Genomic DNA, 20,323 nt, shown 5'->3' on the forward strand with positions numbered 1-20,323 from the left:
AGGGGATCACACCGTTGGAAATGTGAAGGCGATGATTTACAGATTCTGTGCTTGTGCCGTTCTTTAAGCTGATTGACCCACATATCCGAGAACCCCCCCCCGCTGATCTGAGATCTTGTTTCCTGCAGGAAGAAGGAAACCGACAGCGTGTTTCATTCTCTGTCATCCAAATCTTGTACGACTATAGAATGTGATGACTGTCCATATAGCTGGATTTCACGGCGCCCGCAGTGAATAGACAAAGCCATGTAACACGCGATGCTGCTACAGCTCACCAAAATAACTTAGAGGCAGAAATTCAAAAGCTTTTGTCACGTCAGAGGAGTATTTGAGTTTGAGTATTCTCTTTTAAAAATGAGGAAAAAAAAAAACCTTTTGCACTGTTGTACATAAATGCCTCTTTTAGCTTAGATTTGCATAGACCCCATATTAAATAAAGAAATTCTTAAAAGATGACGTCATAAATGAAGTAAACCAATACATTGTCACTAACTGTCATTTTTATTTTCATTCTTTTAAGTTTTGGTGAGTTTTATTTATATTTATTTCATTGCAAAAGAAAAAAAATCTAAATGTATTAATTAAAATGAAATTAAGATATAGTAAAATGAAGTTAAATATAATGTTTCCTTTGACATTACATTTGCTTTAAATTTAAAAAGGGTGCTTCGTTTTGGCAGAAACTACACATTATTATTAATTCATATAAATCAATTCACATATTGGTAATTTCTCTACTGTAAATCTGCACTGACATCTGTGACTGTGGATGTCTTGAATTGTTAAAGGGGAAATAATCTATTGCCGCAAAGCCGTCTTATTGCAGTGTAACCTTTTTTTTGCTTTCACCTCTTGTTTTGCAGCAGCTTGATGTCTTCTCGGCTCGTAAGAGATGAGACAAATGATGATAGTAAGAACACTGTAGTTGTGATTTAGCTTTAGCTCATACGCCGTTTTTCTTTATGAGCCCCCACAGCTTTGACTGCTTGATCTGATATTGTTATATTAGCGCAACAGAGTGTCATCACACAGACTTTCTCTTCCAAAATACTGTTTGAAGCCAGCAACTTCTGAAATGTCACAATTGCCAAGCCAAACTTTTCTTTTTCTTTTTAATGAAATGTCTGTAAGAGTCTCTCTAGTTAATTATGTAATAAAGTTTAATGAGTGATTATTTCAATGTTAGAAAACTTAGGTTGCAGTCCCAGTGTGAAAAAAAGATTAGGAGGTGTGTGTGTGTGTGTGTGTGTGTGTGTGTGTGTGTGTGTCCGGGGGGTTGTTACTTGGCTCATTTTGACCAGAAAAAATGTTCAGTTTTATACAGTTTTATACACATACACATGCACCTGCAGAGCGGTAGATGGGCTTTTTGGAGAAGGTGCAATGGGTTTTCTGCCAGAGGCCTCATATGGGACTACCTGGTGATGGAGTAGACTGCCGCTCAACAGGGATCTGTGGCTACAAAATCATTATGGCTGCAATACAGTTGTGACTATGCAATCCAATTCTTGCTTGCTCTAAAGCTCCTATGTTATGTTTTGTTTATTTTTTCTTTGCCTGTGAAAGTCGAGATCAACACATGTAAAGTGGGAAGAGAAACAAGGGTTGAAAACCAGCTGCTGAAAGGACTGAATATACAGAGCCCAAACCCAACATAGTAACCTTATTTCCCAGGAGTTATGATACCATTCAATTTTTACATGATTAAAGATATTCTTTAAATCATATAAAGGATATGTTATATATGATATCATATATTGTGGTTTGCTGCATTTAGAGGAAGAAGTTTAGAAGTGATTTTAAGTTTTTATGTTCCCTCTTAAATCAATAAAGGGCTTGGCCCCAGTTTATCTGTTGCAAAGCTTTTTACCTCCTGTACACAGACACATTCTCAGATGGACAACTAAAAGTATTTTCTCTCTTCCAGTTCACAACTCTTGACTCTTAAGTCAAAAAGTATTCGCTCCGTGCGATGTGCTAGGCTCATTAGGTAAGTTTTAATACTGCAGTGATATTTCTTTTAATTCTTTAAAGTCTAAACTTTCATTGGTGAGCCTTCCCAGATACAATGGTAATGAGCCATAAAGATACAGATAATTCAACGTAGCTAACTGTCACTTAATTACAACTGATTGTTCAAAAGTTAGTTTTGTTCATACTTTTACATCACTTTAGTTACACATAATATGTTGACATATAGTACATCATGTTATTTATTATTAGAATGCACAATTTCCATGAGACGTTGAAATGTTGTGGTTCTGGAGACATATTTTAATATTCAGTGCTCAGTGTGTTGAATCTTATGGTTCACTTGGTTAAAGAGTAACGTAAAAGGCTGAAAAGCTGCGGTTTATTGCTTCGAGCCTGTTTCACCTCTGACTACACCCAGCATCAGTACAGTTGCACCTGTAACCACATCCAGCATCATTGCAGTTGCGCCTGTAACCACACTGTACATTGCTGTTGTTGCACCTGTAACCATACCAAACATCGCTGCTGTTGCACCTGTAACCGCACGCAGCATCACTGAGGTTGCAGCTGTAACCGCACGCAGCATCACTGAGGTTGCACCTGTAACCGCACGCAGCATCACTGAGGTTGCACCTGTAACCACACGCAGCATCACTGAGGTTGCACCTGTAACCACACGCAGCATCACTGAGGTTGCACCTGTAACCACACGCAGCAGTAATGTCATGGTGTCCTGGAGTACATCTGTACATCACCACAGCAGGAAGAAGTTAAATCACTGGAGGTCAGGAAAAACAATATTTTCAGAGTATTAAATTACTTGGTTGAAGCCTTGGTTTAACGCTAAAAGTGTCCACAGTGAAAGAAATAAAAGGCGTCTAAGATTTGTGCACCCAGTATCCACCCTGACTGCCTCGGTCCCACTTACATGCGGCACACAAATGTAGCACTTCACTCAAAAAAAACCAAACAAAAAAGTCCCATGAACTTAAGCAATTACAGTTCTGATCTGAAGGCAATTGGGAAAACAAATTAGTATTATATAAACATAATTTCTAACAGAATACCTGCCTGAACTGTATGCAGTTTGTGTCCATGTGTAATAATGGCTGCGTCCCTGCATGCCTTACAAAGTCTCCTGTTTTATTATCCACATTAAAACAAATACCCTGGTTGTGGTTCACTTACTTGTCAAGACCTAAGAACATATACTCATGTCCCAGTGTAATCACACCATTATCTTGAAGTACAAGTAATATTTGAGCCATCATTTGGAAAATCCAGCACACTGTGGCTTTGCAGCTTATTCAGCTGTCTGCTCGTTATGTTCTTTTAAACCAAAAGTGGAACTACTTTCTTTCCCTTAATCCCTTTTTAATAGCTATAAAAACAGATATGTCAGCCTGCGTTGTTTTTGCTATTATGACATCTCATTTGTTATTGCAAATGAGATGTCAACCAAAGGCTATATGACATTGATAAACTCTGATTCTCACATGCTTAAAAAAATATTATTTCTACCTATAGTTATTTGAAGCTACATTGTGCAGTTGAAGGAGCACAGAGCATTTAAATTGTTTAATAGCTATTTTATAAATGTGAATGAATTATAAATTTAAATACAAAAAACTTTCCTCAGGGTCTTGACTTGAACAATTCTTGAGTATATTTGACAATTTTATTACTGAGCCTGAGGTCAGAGTCACACCATTTTTTTTCTAAGGCAGGTGTTTACACATTCACAAGGGCAGACATTACTAAAGACATTCACTTCAACTATCAAAGGCTGAGCAAATTACTGTTAAAAAATACTGTAGATGTCATGTGGTGTAGGTGTACATCAGGTAGCGCTGAGCAAATGTGAAAAGTCATTATGGTTTAATATTTAAACTGTGCTACAAGCTCTAACGAGTAAATCCAGACACATTGTTATGTAGTCTTACAGGTTTAGCTATCACATTGCTATGAATTGTTCTCGGTGCAAGGTACAGTACATAGCTTTGGTTCTCCAATAGTTTCCAAGCAACGTGATCATGTGGCACAAACACATGGGAAGAGAGAAAAGACTGGAATGACTATGCGCTTATAGGGAGATCAACATGAGAAAGTCTTAAACGGCACAAATTGCACGAATAATTAGTGGAAAATTATCAGTATCCCAAGAAGAATCTCCCTGTTAGCTCGGAGTGCATATTCAATTATTGGCATCAGCCCTGGATTTTAATGAGACAAAAATCAAAACATAAATCATTGCCCCCAGTCTCAGGTAGAGTGCACTCCGGAGCAGGTTTTCTTCAAGTACCTCTCTGTATTTGGCCTCATTCATCCTTCTCCATGTAGAAAAAAAGAAGAGCACAGACACCTGATTGACCAGTATAAATCTTGGTACCATCTTTGATAAGACCTCGAGGTTTGAGCAAAACATGGAAGCCATAATCAAGGAAGCACACCATCGTTAATATTTCCGCAGGAAACTGAATTCATTCAGTGTTTAGAAACCCGCTGTACAAATGTTTTACAGTTCTTTCAGTCTGAGTATTCTAGGTATCTCCTTCATTTACTGGCTCCCATCCCTCACTGCCAAAACATAAATACAGTGACCACCTGTCCCAAAATCACTGACGTGCCCCCACAAAGAGCAAGACGTTAGGACAAAGGTCCATGATATCATGGGGGACACTACCCATGTGCTTTACCCCCAGTTCCACATGCTCCGTCTTGGAGACCTTCTATGACTCCCCAGGTGCTCGAACCAATCGGTGCAGGGCATTGCTCACTGGGGAAGCCATCCACTTGGTTAATAAGGAAGCTCTAATGGAAAGACAATTATGTGCTCTGTCTGGAGCTTTGCACATGAAACATGTAAATACCTATCTGCCATGTGGACGATTTGCATATTAATCAATTAATTATTATCTTTATTATGACTTTTATTATCAAGTATGAAAGGATACATACATAAATAAATATATAAATCATCCTATCCAACTATTTTCATCGTCTTTCATGTACTTATAAATTTAAATCTAATTTCAGTCTGATCAACCTGATCAAATAGTGTCTGTATATTCAACGTGTAATCTCTCCAGAAGGTGGATGCAGTCATTGTATGTCTTGCTGAGCACACTGTTCCTATTGCTTTTCTTTTCTATTAATCCATTACTTTGACTTTCCTAAATACGTAAAACAATTTGCAAATTAAAGTGAATTAATAGCTTATTATAACATTGTTTATTATATCATTAAACATTATTATCGTATAACATTAAAAAAATTACCCCTCGGTGTTAGATTAACAGTGAATCACACAACATGATCTTTGTATTCTCATGGCTGTTACAAGAAACAATATACTGTATAATCTAAAATCTTCAAGTTAGTTTGGGGTATTATCCTTTTGAAAATTCTCTTTGTGTCTGCAGCAACTGTCAGATAAATACAACCACAACAGAAACCATGTTATAAATAGAGACAGACATTTAACAACACAGCAACATCAGGAATCAATGTGATTATTTGTATGGAGCTTCAAGAGTACTAGTGTAGAACGACACTTATTTACAACTAAATCCGCACAAATAAGGAGCGCCTGAAAACACCTCTGACAGTCAGTCCATTGATAAATTGATTCCTGCTCTGCCTGGTCAGATCACTGATCACTGTACTGTATTGTGGGGTCATGTGGTAGTTAAATGGCACAGGTGGGATACTGTATGTTTCAACACACTCTCATAGTTGGAGGGGATTCTCTACTGTTGCTGAAGTGAATGGCCCGGATAGGAACAGCCAGCTGAGCAGCGTGTGTGATATTTGGTTAATGCTTGGGGAACCACATCACTGCTGCAGATACATCAAACCTGTGTGGGACATGGCAGTCAGGACGTCAGCCTGCTCAGTAATGCTGGATGTGTCGTTTGACATCGAAATCTTTCTTTTCTTTCTTTTCTATCTATAGCAGTTATACTGAGGGACACTTTCTGAATTATTGTCTATGTCAATTTGGGGAAAAAAAAAACAGATTTTTGGGAGAATAACATACAAATATGTAACATAACATAAACACCCACTGATTTATCATCATCTCCTGGGTCTTGACTCGTGAAACTGGTTTTGTTTTCTATTCTTCTGGGCTATTATTTACATTTTTGTGTGTCATGTGATATGGAAATTTGACCACCATCGACGCTGACTTCTTCGTTCGCCATTTTCACAACTTTGAAAACCGTAGATTGGCTATGCAGCCAAGGTGGCGACCGTTGAGGGTGAGAAGTGTCCACCCTTGTACACTATTCATTCACTAGCCATACTGCTTATCGTTTTAGGGTGACAGGGGGCTGGAGCCAATCGCAGCTGATATTGGGTGAGGGCGAGGTTAACCCCTGGACAGGTCGCCAGTCAATCACAGCGCTGACATATAGAGACAAACGACCATTCACACTCACATTTGCACCTATGAGCAATTTTGACTCGCCGATTAACCCACGCAGGCATGAGGAGAATATGCAAACTCCACAGAGAAAGTCGGCAGGTTTGAACCCAGAACCCTCTTGCTGGGAGGCGACATTGTTAACCACTGCATCAATGTGCCAGTGAACGCACCTGCGCACTCAAAAGTATGGAAGTATGACACATGACTTTGTTTATTTATGGATATATAAGACAAGCATCCTTTGTGTATTTGGCTTTTACTTTACTGACTAAAACTTACGTCTTACAGAAGAGAGACCTCACTGGCACACCACGACTTTTAACTTAAAATCTGCTGAACTGTTATGAATAGCTCTTGAGCCCGGGGCAATGAGACAACTCTGTATACTAAGACAAGGTAATTCAGTACTTAATACAGTATGTAAATATGCTTTTTTAAAAAAAGAGAAATCCAAGGAAATATTACATTATAGAGTTGACTTAGCCGTGCATAATAACAGTGTGTCAAAATGAGCACATTAAAAGAACAAACGCACATTTCATCCCCTTTGATCCTGGAATCCACACAGAGAGGCACTGATACAATATGAGTAAGAGACACTGAGGCATTATCATGAAGATTATTACAGTCATCATGTTTATGCTAATGCACTTGTATATGCTATGTTGAGCCATGGTCTGCTACACACCCTGGGCAGGACAGGAGCCATTCATAATTGATACCCAGCGTTTACTGCAAGCCCAGGTGTGTTGCAGGAAATAACCACTGACCCAATTACAGTTTGCATCCAGCATGCTTTGGTTAATTTGAGTAAAAGCCATAATTGCTCTTGGTTTTATAATTCATGAACAAGGGCGTGCAGCACTGGCAGAGCACCAGCATCTATTACTCAACCACCCATGAGTGCATCTACACAGACAAATAGTAAACGTGCACGTGTGTGTGTGTGAGTGTGTCTGCGCGCGCACTCACGCACACGCGCGCAGACACACACACACACACACAAAGACTGGATGTACTTGGGCTAAATGGTTGCAGATGTTAATATTATGTGTGAGAAAGATTATGAACTTGAACTCTGTTGAGTTGCCACTGGGAGATACTAATGTGTTTTGACTGTTGTTGTTTTTTTCCTACAGGTGCTGCTACCATCAGAAAAGATTAGCAGCTGGTGAGGAGTCAACATGCCCATTGTTAGCAGCATTGCCCATAAAGAGGAACTGCACTACATGCTCCAGGCTGTCTGTGTTCCTGGGATGACACAGATCAAACTCACAGTATTAACTGAGAAGAATTTCTTCCTCCTTCTCCACACTTCTCTTCTTCTTCGTCATTCACTAATGTCGCCTGCTTCACATTTCTGGGTCAATTTTGAGGTTTGACATTTTTTTTTTCTTATGATATTGACAATGTTACTTCACATTCAAATATATTTGAAGTGAGAGTTCAGGTTATTTGAAGTGGGGTTGTGTGAGATACTTGTCTGTAGTCAGTGCAGTAGATTTCGGATCAGCGTGCTCCCAGTTTAAAGAAGCCGACGGGAGCACCGGCTCAGAGGCTGATGTGATGTGCTGCTGTGAACGTTACCAGCTGCAAACCTGTTTAAGCCACTTTAAAACAGTGCCAACAAAAAAACACAAGTGTAAGCTTAATTTTTGAATATTTTCATCATGTTATCTTGCCATCAAAAAGCCCTTTCCTTTGGAACTACATTTTCACAACTGTCGAACTACCATATTCCTACACACACGCGCACCTATGATGCGTAGTGGATCACAACACTTCGAGTACGATTTCGAGTTTGTATTCAGTGTTCAGTAAGGTAGACTCTAGATTGTGGGTGATGCAGACTGAATTGTGAGGCACTGGCATCCTCTGGTTCAGAAAGATTTTGAAGTTGTGTTGTAACCAAGTCCCACTCATGGTAGCAGTAGCGCGCTGGATCTGTGGGCATGGGCTTACAGTTCACATATCTGCACCACCAGGTCGCTTGGGCTCTTTCTTGGACTACAGCTTCCACAAAAGTTTCCCATCTCTCTGTTTCAGCCTATTCATTCTCCATCTGCAAAAGTTGTCCTTCTGTATTCTGTGGTTCATAAAGGTATCCTCTTGTCTCCTGTCTCTTGGCTTTGATTTCCTGGTCTACAAACTGCTCAAACAGCTGATATGCGGCATAGTACATTGCACGGCGTGCAGGGTGCACTTGTATGTAGGAATACAGAAGTTCAATGGTTCACTAACTATAAATTGCCAAAGGACAGGGCTGTTTGATGGCAAGATAAAAGCACAAAAAATATTCAAAAATATAGCACGCATCTCACTGGCATACATACACTGACTATAGACAAGTACCTCACACAGCCCCACCTCAAATAAGCTATCACTTTAAGTAAAGTTCCAGACACCTTTAAAAGCAGAACATAGTAATTATCTCTGGCAGTTCTCAACCTGGACTAAATCTGACATGTCACAAAATGTGATTAAAAGGATAAGTAAGAAAAATAAACCTTTGTTGTATGATTAGGTTGCTTTTTTCATATTTGTTAGATACTGGAAACACTTTCCCCCTTCTCGGCCTCAACAGCTCTTGAAATGAAATAATCCAAGACAGAAAAAGGTTAAACTGATCTCCAGTCATGTCTACACTGAGGTCATAACCTGTGATAAGGGGTCACGAGTAGACATTGCATCTTCTTAGAGGGTCAAAATCCCCAAAATTTGACAAGCACCGTTTTAGAATATTAATGCAAAGGTCAGCTTTTGGTGTCAAGAACCCACAAGCGTAAATGTCCTTCAAAAGCCACCGTTGTTCAACAGTTATGCAAGAAAAAACACAAGAGAGTATAAAAACACAGAAACGCCCAGACTACAACCCACAAGTGGAAACAAGAGTGTGACGGTGCAGATGCTCTGGTGGAGACTAAATACTGCCTGTATTGAAGTCACTAGGGAGGCTGTCCCATTGGCCAATAACTCAACTTTAACGTTGCAATGTTGTTGTGACCCCGACAATTAAAGCTTGAGTTGTGTGGTTGTTATATTTTCGAGATCATGTTCCAAATCCATTCTAGAGTAATTACAATACATTTCAATCACCTACTGTACTGGATATCTAAGCAAGAATTCTTTCCACAAATTGACATACATAAATATTTGTCTCAGAAATTAGAGACTGAGTATCAACAGCTCTACTAATATGTGTTTCGGTGGTAATCTTTAAAGTACACAACCACAGATAGTAACATGTTGGTAAAATGCTGGAATAGTTATCCCGTTCTCTCAAGAAAACAAAACTTTGTTACCTCAAGATAACGGGACAAAAAAATATTTGCAGCTTCCGTTCGATTCAGCAGAAAATTGGCACGGTCAAAACTAGCACTGGAAGCATGAACACACACAAGCAGCAGCTATAAAAGAAAATAAAAAATCACCTTTAGACTACACTACGTCTGTAGTTTCCTTCACATTCTTTCACCACCAGTGGAGCTTCTTGTTGAAGCCAGTCAGCAAAGAGCAGAAACATCTTTTCCATTGAGAAAAGCCTTTAGTGCCGTTCTCAGCTCTTCTTTCTTTGAAGAAATATTCTCCATTTCTAATGTAAGTGATGTTATAGCAGCATCTATACTAAAGTCTTTAGGAGCCGCCATTGTTGTTAACAGTTGCTTATCTCCGTCGTCACACTGAAGACGCTCCCGTAGCTGCCATTAGTTCCTCTCTTACAGGAGACTCCTCATAAGAAAGCATTTGTTTCAGCACTATTGCCCAATGATATTCATGTATTTGTATTGCTGCTTTGCGTGTTACTGTCCTCATGCACATGTACAATACAAAACTTACACCCTCATTAAATCATTGCTCCACTAGTGGTCAAACCCTCCACATGGTATCTTTAACCCTGTAGCTCAAATAACACATTTTTGAAGTTCCACATCTTTTGTCAAAAGTGATTTGTAACAGCTGGAAGACACTGACAAGTTATGTAACTACAAACATATTATTTTGTTTGTCTGATTTGGAGGACTTCTTGAATCTGTTGGCACCACGGCTGAGCATTGTGCCTGGTTGCAGGTGCCGTACATCAACAATGGACTGTGACCTTGTTGAACGTTTAGCAATTTGTTAGAAACAGGTAACAAAAAAAAAAATTTGAAAAAAGAGGCATTGGATTTGAATCAACAATCCAAACAGAGCTTGGTTGAAATGCCAACTTTAAAATCCTACCTTGGGATTTAAGTAATGGACTGCATTTACATAGCGCTTTTCTGGTCTTAGCGACCATTCAAAGCGCTTTACATACACTGTTGGAACAGCCATTAGAGCCATTTTTGGCCAAGACACTTGTGGACTGGATGGGCCAGGGATCTACCCACCTTCCTTGTGATTAGAGGATGACCCACTCGACCTCCTGAGCCACAGCCTTCCTTTAATTTCAGCTAATTAAGCTCTCTATGTAAGTGTATTATCATAGGTATTACTGTAATACTGTATTTTAGTCCATTTCTTTTTACATTTCTGCTCACTAACAAAATGATCAAGCAATTTGTCTAATTATAATCTTTTCTCAAACACCCAATGGAATCCCACATTTAATTTTCAACGTATCAGTCGCTGAATATTTGTTTTGCCTGTACCTCTTCTGTCTGCCCTGCTAGTCTGCAGGTTTGTGTGGTTCACCTCAGACACTTTTTGAAGCCCTTACAAACTGTGAACTTTGCCGGGCTATTTGGACAGAATGGGCAATCACTGCTCACATGGTTTTAGCTTGGCCGGGGGCTGATTATATACTGTATATCACAGTGAAAGACCATACAGAAGAAAATGATGAGTATAATAGTGAAGAGAGGGAGGAGGGGGGGTTTAGAGGAAGAAATGTAGAGGAAATGTATAAAGGATTTTAAAGACTCATTTGTCTGGCTCCTTAATGAGAGGAAGCGGAACAAAGACCCTGCCTAATATTCCGAGGGGTCTAATTAAAATTAGGTGTGATCCGATGGAGGAAGGAGCCACAGAGGTGATTTTAGTCACAGCCCAAAAGAGACCAGCTAATTAGGGAGAGTGATGGCCTTTACTTGGAAGCCACTGGAGAGTCGCAGGGCACACACATTGTCCACGTCCCTCTGGCCTGGCATGGAGATTGCTGCCATACTCTTCACTACAACCAGGGCAGAGAAAAGAGGACACTACAGGGGAACGAGACAAGAACACTGGGCAACAGGGTCGGTGGGGAGCTGTGGACTGTGATTGGACAACAGAGCAAAAGATGAATTCCATCCCTGCCATTTCTCATTTTCACACACAACCAGCTGCTCTATTTCTGTTCCCCCCTTGCTCATGTTTTTCCAAGTCTTCTTTTCAAACAGTGGGGACGGAGGCAGACTTCAACTTGAGCTCGAAAATGTTCCCGAGCTGCATGAAGAAGTCCGAGATTTCACCCTCCCACCCGTAGTATCGGGAGAAAATAACAGCGGTGCCTGAAATAAATGAATTAGATTCATCCTCGCCAAATTTCGGCATAATTTCATTTCAGTGCTCGATCGGGATCCCTTCCAAGCTGTTTGAGCCGTGTCACTCTCATTGATGAAGAAACATCAATAGCTATTTGTCAGTGTGAGCATTATGTATATGAGCCATCGGTTTCTCTTTGATTTTTCCCAACAGCTTGTACATGTTCATCTTACCTTTGACATTGAGGGAATGCCGTCTTGTTGTTCTTTATGACACTGTGATAGCACTCGCCCTAATCTTAATTGATGGCACCGTGGCTCATCTGCTAAAAGCAGCCTATATTTATCTGCTCGGACTATATATGCGCACTAATAGCAATTGCTTTCTGCCGCCTGTCCTTGGGAAGCTGCCAGGAAGACTGTGAGAGGGCAAGAAGTATCATCCTAATGTCTCAACGCCATGGCGCACTAAATCATCCTGTTCATAATAAAGACACATAAAAAAAAGATCGCGTGGCTACGAGCACACACATTCACAAACACACAGTCCAGCTCTTGTAATTATGTGTGGCGGCATGTTTAATTTAAAACAGAGGAGGTTTAAACATGTATCATTCAGTCAGTGACACTGTGAATGACAGGGAGACCTTGGCTCGATCTGGACTCAAACCAGCTCTCTGCTTGCAGAGACACTTCCACCTAATATGATCAATTACTTCTTACACCACAGGCATGGAATTGTCAAATGAAACGGCTGAAACGTTCATGTGTCTGGAAATAGACTCCCTGGCTCTGGCTAAGATATTTACAGGAGGCGTGTATGTGTGTGTGTGTGTGTGTGTGTGTTGGCAAGCGAAATCATAACAGGACAAAGTGCAACCTGGTTTGTATCCATCACCAAAGAAAAAAAAGTACGGACACATTTCCAAGCACAAGTTTAAAATATCACAAGTGTAATGTTATGAACCAAAATAGCCATAAAAGACTTGATTATCAATATGAGATGATTCACGCAAGAGCAACTTCCTTAGTTTTGTAAGTGAAGTGGATGTAAAACTATCTGACACTGAACAGGACAAAGACCTTTTTTCAGACAATGCAGACAGGAGGCAACATCAGCCTGACAGAAGCACCTATCTAAGCACGAGGAGTACCTCTGAAGTAAAGGCCAAGTCCAGGGGCCAGATGCATAAAACTCATGACTAAAACTACAAACCCAGAAATATTTGTACGCGGAAGCCCAATTTCAGTGAATGTGAAAGTGAGGCTGTTACAAATGGGAGGCAAAAATGTGCATCAGTTTACTTGGAGTACAATCACAATAAATGTAAAGTCCTGTTTTACTCTGAACTTCATTTATTGGGACTAGGGACGCCTAGGCTGCCAGACAGGTGTGTAATATTGTGTTTTGTAAATATTAGAATAGTATGAAACAGTTTACAGAATGACTCACAATAAATAATAATGATATTAAGCGATGCAAGAGGAAAGATTGAGCACACAAATACGATTATTTCCGTTAATTGTAAAATTGTTCTTGCGGTGTAAACAACAAAAACTTATAATGATGATAATGAATAAAGCTCTGTGAAGTTAAATTATGTGTCTCGGCTTGTTTTGTATTCCCACTTCACTTTGACTTGGATTGCTTTGGAAAACCATGTCTACGCATGGTCAAAGGAAAGTGTGAGGCGACACATTCTCACCTCACAGTCTGTGTTTAAAAATACTCATTTGTGCGCATGTTTTTTGTGTGTACGCATCATTTATGCATCTGGCCCCAGGACTTTGCACGTTTGTGTGCAATGCCAACATTCAAGTGCCATTGTGGGAACTACCTGTATGGAGATCAGGTTGGTGTATCGACATGTAAAACTTCTGACTTTCAGGCATGGAACAGGAGTTAGCGTCCTGTCACAATCCAACGGTCACCATTTGCTTTATTAAAGCATTAACGATGATTTTCTCCTAATCTTAAACGTGCCGTAGTTACTGCGTGCAGCTGTTGTAGAGAGAAATACATCGATGAAAGTATCGGACTTTAAAACCTTTAAAAATATTGAACGTTGAAGCTTTGCAGATTGATCAGTATCAGTGTTGAAAGAGCAGTGGTCTCAGACTTTTAGACCCCGCTGTATGTTGAGAAATATGCAGATAAAATCAAAACTATATGCGCCAGAGAACACTACTGTAGGTGCAGTGGAAAAATATATTATTATTATTTTTCAGAATTTCAGAATGTCCATTATAGACCTGATTCTTATGGCGACTAGGCTGTGTTGCTATATGAGCATAATCAGGCAAACCACAATTATAAATAATAAACTGTCTGAGAACTGATGCAGTCTTTTCTGTAAATTTCCTGATGCACACCTTGGATTTAAGGGGGAAAATAACCATATAATAACAAATGTATTATCTGCAGGCAGTTGAAGTTAATGTTATAAAACAGTAAAATCACATCAGCTATAGTTTCAAGGTAGCTGGCGTGGTATTGATTAGATGTCGACAGACAGTCTGAGCTGTAGAACTTATTTTAGGCCTCGTTCAAACACCTTCATGAATTCTATATGTTTGAAACATCACATCTGTTGTGACAGCGCAGACTTTTTCCATCACTGTGATGGAAAATATTTCATGTCATTTGTAAATTGTCACTTCAAACCTACGGGAGTCCGGTCTGTGTTTCACGGCTCACTGTACTGTGTTACACTCTAAACCCACTCATGTGGGACCTGATGTGCCCGGTGGCTGGGATCTGACAGGCAGCGGATGCCACAGCAGGTTTACAAAGGCCTCCAATGAGAAATTGATCTGACAACTATTCAAGGGTAAATCATTTCCAGGAGTTAATTACTTTGGAAGAAGAAGAAAAAAAAAAAAAAGAACATGGCTGAAACTGTAACACGTGATTTGGCCCTATATAAATAAAACTGACTTGATTTGGTTGTAGTGTCTTGTTTGTGTTGCTCTCTTGGGCCGGGCCACTCTTGAAAAACATATTTTAATCTCAATGATGCTTTTACCTGCTTTAATTCATGATATAATAAATAACATTTCTAAAATGTGATTTGAGGTCATCTGTGTTTTGTAGCTGATTGATAGTTACGAAGGCGCTGTTTCTGATTGATAGCCAAGAATAAACGACATAAACACCCCCCCCCCCGCCATGCTTTACACCATGTAACATCTTTTCCTTTTAGCCAGACAATTTACACATCGTCTCTGATTAGATTTGTGCATTTTAATAAAACCATGGGTGAACTCCAATCTCCTCTAAGTGACTTTAATCTGCTCAGATTAGTCGATTTGTGCCATGCGTGAGTATAATGCAGTGAGAAGGGATGCATTTTTATGGATAAGTAGTCAATAAAATCAGCATGTTACTGCCATAGTGCTCCTTGGCTGGGATCCAACCTGTTAATACCATTACAACAATACTGGTAACAGGCCTGTTGGCTTTGCAAATTGAGCCACCATAGGCTCGCTGGGATCTGATTGGATTTCCCCCAGTCCTGCGGCTGGGAACATGTGTTTCTGCGATCCCCAGAGCAGCTGTCAGTTTTCTGACGGCGATGTTTCTCTCCACCGGGGGAAGGAAAGAACAGAGAGAGAAGAGGGGAAAAAGGGGGGGGGGGGAGACGGGGAGAAGCACCCGTGGCTATTTACAAAACATTCATTGTTTTATCTGCGCGAGGCAGTCAGAGGCCTTCCCAGCCCTCTCCTCCTCTCATTAATCAGTGACAAAGCCTTATTTAAGTGCTTGTTGTCCTGACCTATTCATGACTGACACTGGCATTTAAGAAATACCAGCGAAGAAGCGACGCGGTATCAGCGGGGTGGGTGCGACAGGAGGGTCCGCGCGTAGCATTTTAGTCGGGAGTGGAGCCATTTATATGTTTCTCCTCTGAAGAAGCTGTCAGTGTGGCAACAGCCCCCTCCTCAGACTCATCAGTCAGCCGGTGGAGGGAGTTCACTCCGGGTTGATGAGCTCAATGGGTGATCACCTTTTGTAATGAGAACGACTGAGAGATAGCACGGAGAGCAAAAGCAGAGACAGAGAGAGACGGGGCGAATCACCTGTTCGGAGAGATAAAAGAAGAAATAGATGAGCTTAAAGAGAGACTGAATGAGAGATGCAGAGAGGAGAATGAGACATCTGTTCACCAAAGCACGCAGGGAGGGGAATCAGCGAGGAAGACGAGGAGCACAGAGGAGTGAAGGAGCAGGGGCTGCTGCTACAGAGAGGATGACATACGATGGCGGTGACGACGACAATAATTATTTTGGTGATGATGTCGATGAGGTCGATACTCCGCCAGGCCGGCAGAGACCCCTGATGCGTTTGGTTGACAAAAAGTCAACCTCTCGCAACTTCCCCCTCCTGACTCCTGTATGGCTTGCACATCAGTCAGCGTGGTCTCATCATTAACACATTCTCTGTCAAGGCTTTATCATGGGTCAAGTTCAATGGTGCTCCCGGCAAATAAAAGCACTTCATAACTCAGCCGCTTTATAAGCATGACTGGGTGACTGACAGTGGCATAAGCGATGAAGTGACAGCAGAGATGGATGGGATGAAGAAGAGGAGCAGCGACGAGTGTCAACACGAGACTAATAGGCAGATAGACCCCAGGAGATATCACAGATATTTAAAGGAAAAAAAAAAAATCCAAACTGAAAAATATATATTTGATGTAATTACAACAGCTGAACATCAGTTACTCTTTTTTTCTTTTTCTTTCAAGCTGAGTTTACCGCTTTCTATACCTACATGTCCACAGCACAGCACACAGGGCCCTTTACTGAGAGGCTGTCAGAAACACATTTCTGTGGAAAGCATGAAGCAGGTATAGACAATGTAGGACGGGAAAACAGAACAACAAATAAATCACCTGCAACGTTTTACATCAATACTCCCTCAGTCCAGAATAATTATTTCCAGGGTAGAGGGCTTATAAAATGTTTTGACTCTTATTGACTTATTTTCTTGCACTGCAGATTTATTTCATATTGTTTACAAGTTGGACAAAGCTCTGTTTTCTTTTTTCTTTTTTAAAGAAGGATAGGGATTTTACTTATTTTTATATAAGCAATGTCTCAGATGACTACATGTACAGTATGTGACGGGTTGATTATAATAATGAAATCACAGAGAACTGTGTAGTTCCTCTCAGCTGTACAGAGTATTTTTAGCCTCTTTCAGCTCATTGTTTTGTTTTTTCATCACAGCAGGCAGCTGTGGTTCAGTGAAAAGGCTCTAAAAACCCACCGTACGATACCTGCTCATGCAGCACTAAAGAGCAGACAAAGTCAGCAACAAGCTGGTGAACATAGTAGAGCATTTAGCAGCTAGAAAGCCAGATATTTTCCTGAGGAGTTGGTGGAGAACAAAGCAGAGCTAAAAGTAGAGGGATTATTACACTTACATTAGGCTAGTTTTGCCATATTAGATGTCATTGTTGTGTTAACAGCTTGTTTCTGCCAACCCAAGTGGTAACAAGAAAAAAAAAAAAACAACAGCAGCTATTGCTAGTTCAACTACAATTTGAGAAAGAAAATTTAAAACAAATTAATAGTAATAAACTCTATTTATATAGCAGTTTTCCTTAGAGAGTTACAAAGTGCTTTACAAACGAAATAATAGAAGAAGTGAAAACAATCAATGAATAAGATCAAATAAATATGAATAATCAGTATAAATAACATATGTCAATAAATAACTATATCAAACATGGTAGGGATTTAAAAGAAGCTAAGGACTTTGCATATGTGCTGAGTGCCGTAAAGTGGCGGCTCTCTGAATTGTTAGATCTTGACAGGTGTTTTCTCAACTGCACAATAAAGACTATGTATGTTTTGACAATGGTCCAATCATAAGATAAAATCTAGCAATTGAATATATTGCAGTGTACATCTGCACAAATACTCGTTTGGGTTTGATGTGCATGTAGTTTGGGTATCTGCCTCAGCACGTCGGCTTAGCATTTGAGCTGTTCATGGTCTATCAACAATTAATTTGTTAGCATACAAAAAAAACGTCACCTCCAATGAGCTACTGAAATGTAACAGACAATGCACTCGGGCTTGTGGTAAATAGCGTTGGCTAAAGGCAGCTTAATGAAGTAAATCACATTATAATCACCATCCCTGCTCAGACAAATACAATGACTGCATGAGATACTATGACCAAGGTTATAATCCAATCATAGACTTTTATTCGTTTTCACTTTTATAAATGACATTGTGATTTTCTAAGCTAAGTCACAGCTAATTGTGTTATATATATTTTCATATATTGCTTACCACGGAAAATAAATTTTCTTTATCCGTATTTGGAGTGAACTTATTTATTATCTTATGTAAATTTAAATTGCTAGATATAGAATACATAATTGAAAATGTCCCGTGTATCATGCAAACATCTGTTTATTGCAGAGCACTGGAATAAGCAGCTGTTGATGGGTTTTGATGAAGGCTACTTTTTAATTGACTATATCATAGAGGTTTACATGAAGTCTAATTATTTTCCATTTTCTATTAGATATCATTTCCAGCGAGTAGAATTGGAAAAATGTTCACAATGCTATAAAACTATTCAGGGCCACAATAGTTGTGTTAACTTACTTGAAATTACTCAAATACTCAAATGGTTTGATGATTTCCTGCTTTAGGCCCCAGTTCATCAAAAATGGACAAAGCCTTCTGCCATTATAGACTTCTCTGGCAATCCAAACTTCAGAGATCACACACAATACCATGCTTCTGGTAAAGCCTTCAAAACAGTTCAGGGGCATACATGAAAAGCTGAATGAACAGAGTTCCAATGAATGGAATCCATGCTAACAGACACAGTGTCACTTGTAGCACAACAACAAAACGTTTCATTGTGTTTGTGTGCTTTAAATGTCTTATTTCATCAAAGTCCCTGTTCAGTCATATTAGATTCAAATTCCAGAGACTTTTACTATTCATGTTCAAACTTGTGACAAGTTCTCTAACTTTCCTATATAGATGAAAATGATGAAAGTGGTCAGAAAGAAAGAAATAATAAATAAATTATAAAAAAAAAACTTACCGCATAACCACTGCATCCTCAACTGGAACATTACGGGTATAATGAACCTTAGCTGCCCCCCCTCCGACCAACCCCACCCCATCCATGCTACCCCATCCTAAACCCCCACTATTTCTCTCCTAAACCAATAATCCTGCCCCCTCCCTGTTGGGTCCACTCCCTCACTTTTTTCCCACGGATCGCTACATCCCACATGTTGGTATTTGGAAAATCTGCTTGTCATCTAAGACCTATCAGAGCAAGGCAAGTCTTCCTGCCAGAAGTGAATATTAAAAGATGTAGGGGAGATGGTGGTGGTGGGGGGGAAGCAGAAACAGTGCAATCAGAATGACAGGGGTTGGAAAGAGAGAGAGAGAGAGAGAGAGAGAGAGAGAGAGAAAGGGAGCGAGCAAGGGCCTGCTAGTGTCAAGCAGGGCCGACTCTCCCCATTCAAAGGGGGATTTTCACATTATGATTCTGCCACAGAGTATTGCATACTTCAAAGACCTTATTACAGCGGCCTATTAGCATTCATGCTGCCATTCACATCACAAGTCCAACACCTGCATGGGAAACAGGGGCAGGATTTGCGGCGAGGAAGACTAGCTGGGGATCACAACGCTAGGGCAGATGACTTGGGGAAGAGGATACTTTGAGAGCGAGGAGTCATAGGACATGAATTCTAATTAATACCAGGGTCTGAATACTACAGAGATGATGCAGGGGAAGGCTACAAAATAGTAACCACCTCTCTGTTTATCCTATGCTTCAGCATCACGCCTGTTTGTCTGTTCCTCCTGAAACTGTGCGATTTTCTTAACGTCAACAACCATCTGATCTCCACCCCTCGAAAAAAGACAAAAAGCAAGAAAAACAATGGCGTGCTAGTTCGTCTTAAGTACAAATTCCCTCCCGTCCTCTTTTCAAAAACAGAGCCATTTTATTAGGACGGGAACAAAGGAAACAGACAGGTCACCCAGTATAAACAGCGTCTGCATCAAAGTCTGAATTAAGCGGAAGAGGAAGGGGTGGATGGATGGGTTCAAAAGACACAGGACCATGACACAGGAGACTGCTGTTATTTCCCATTTGAAACAGTGCCCACACTGATTGTAATGAACGAATACGTCAGCCAGTGCAACAGAATATCTAATTAATGTGTTGTTAATATGGATGCACCAATCCGCTGGACTGCTATTGTCGCTGATACTGACCTTATTGAGCGAAATGTGCATCTTCCAGACATGACTGATCCACATTATTTTTTATTATTATAACACCTCCTCTGATAGGTTGGTTGTCCCTCATCATCTGATGCGACCCATAGGAGTGTCTCCCAAAATAATGCTCCTATGGCAGCAGGCGTACAGGCAACAGCATAACTGACCTTTGTCGAAATGGTAACAATAATAAATACAA

The sequence above is a fragment of the Seriola lalandi genome, unplaced genomic scaffold (assembly GCF_002814215.2).
Source record: "Seriola lalandi dorsalis isolate HSWRI2012SDOR001 ecotype SW California unplaced genomic scaffold, Sedor1 jcf7180002054898, whole genome shotgun sequence".
In the NCBI taxonomy this organism is placed as follows: domain Eukaryota; kingdom Metazoa; phylum Chordata; class Actinopteri; order Carangiformes; family Carangidae; genus Seriola; species Seriola lalandi.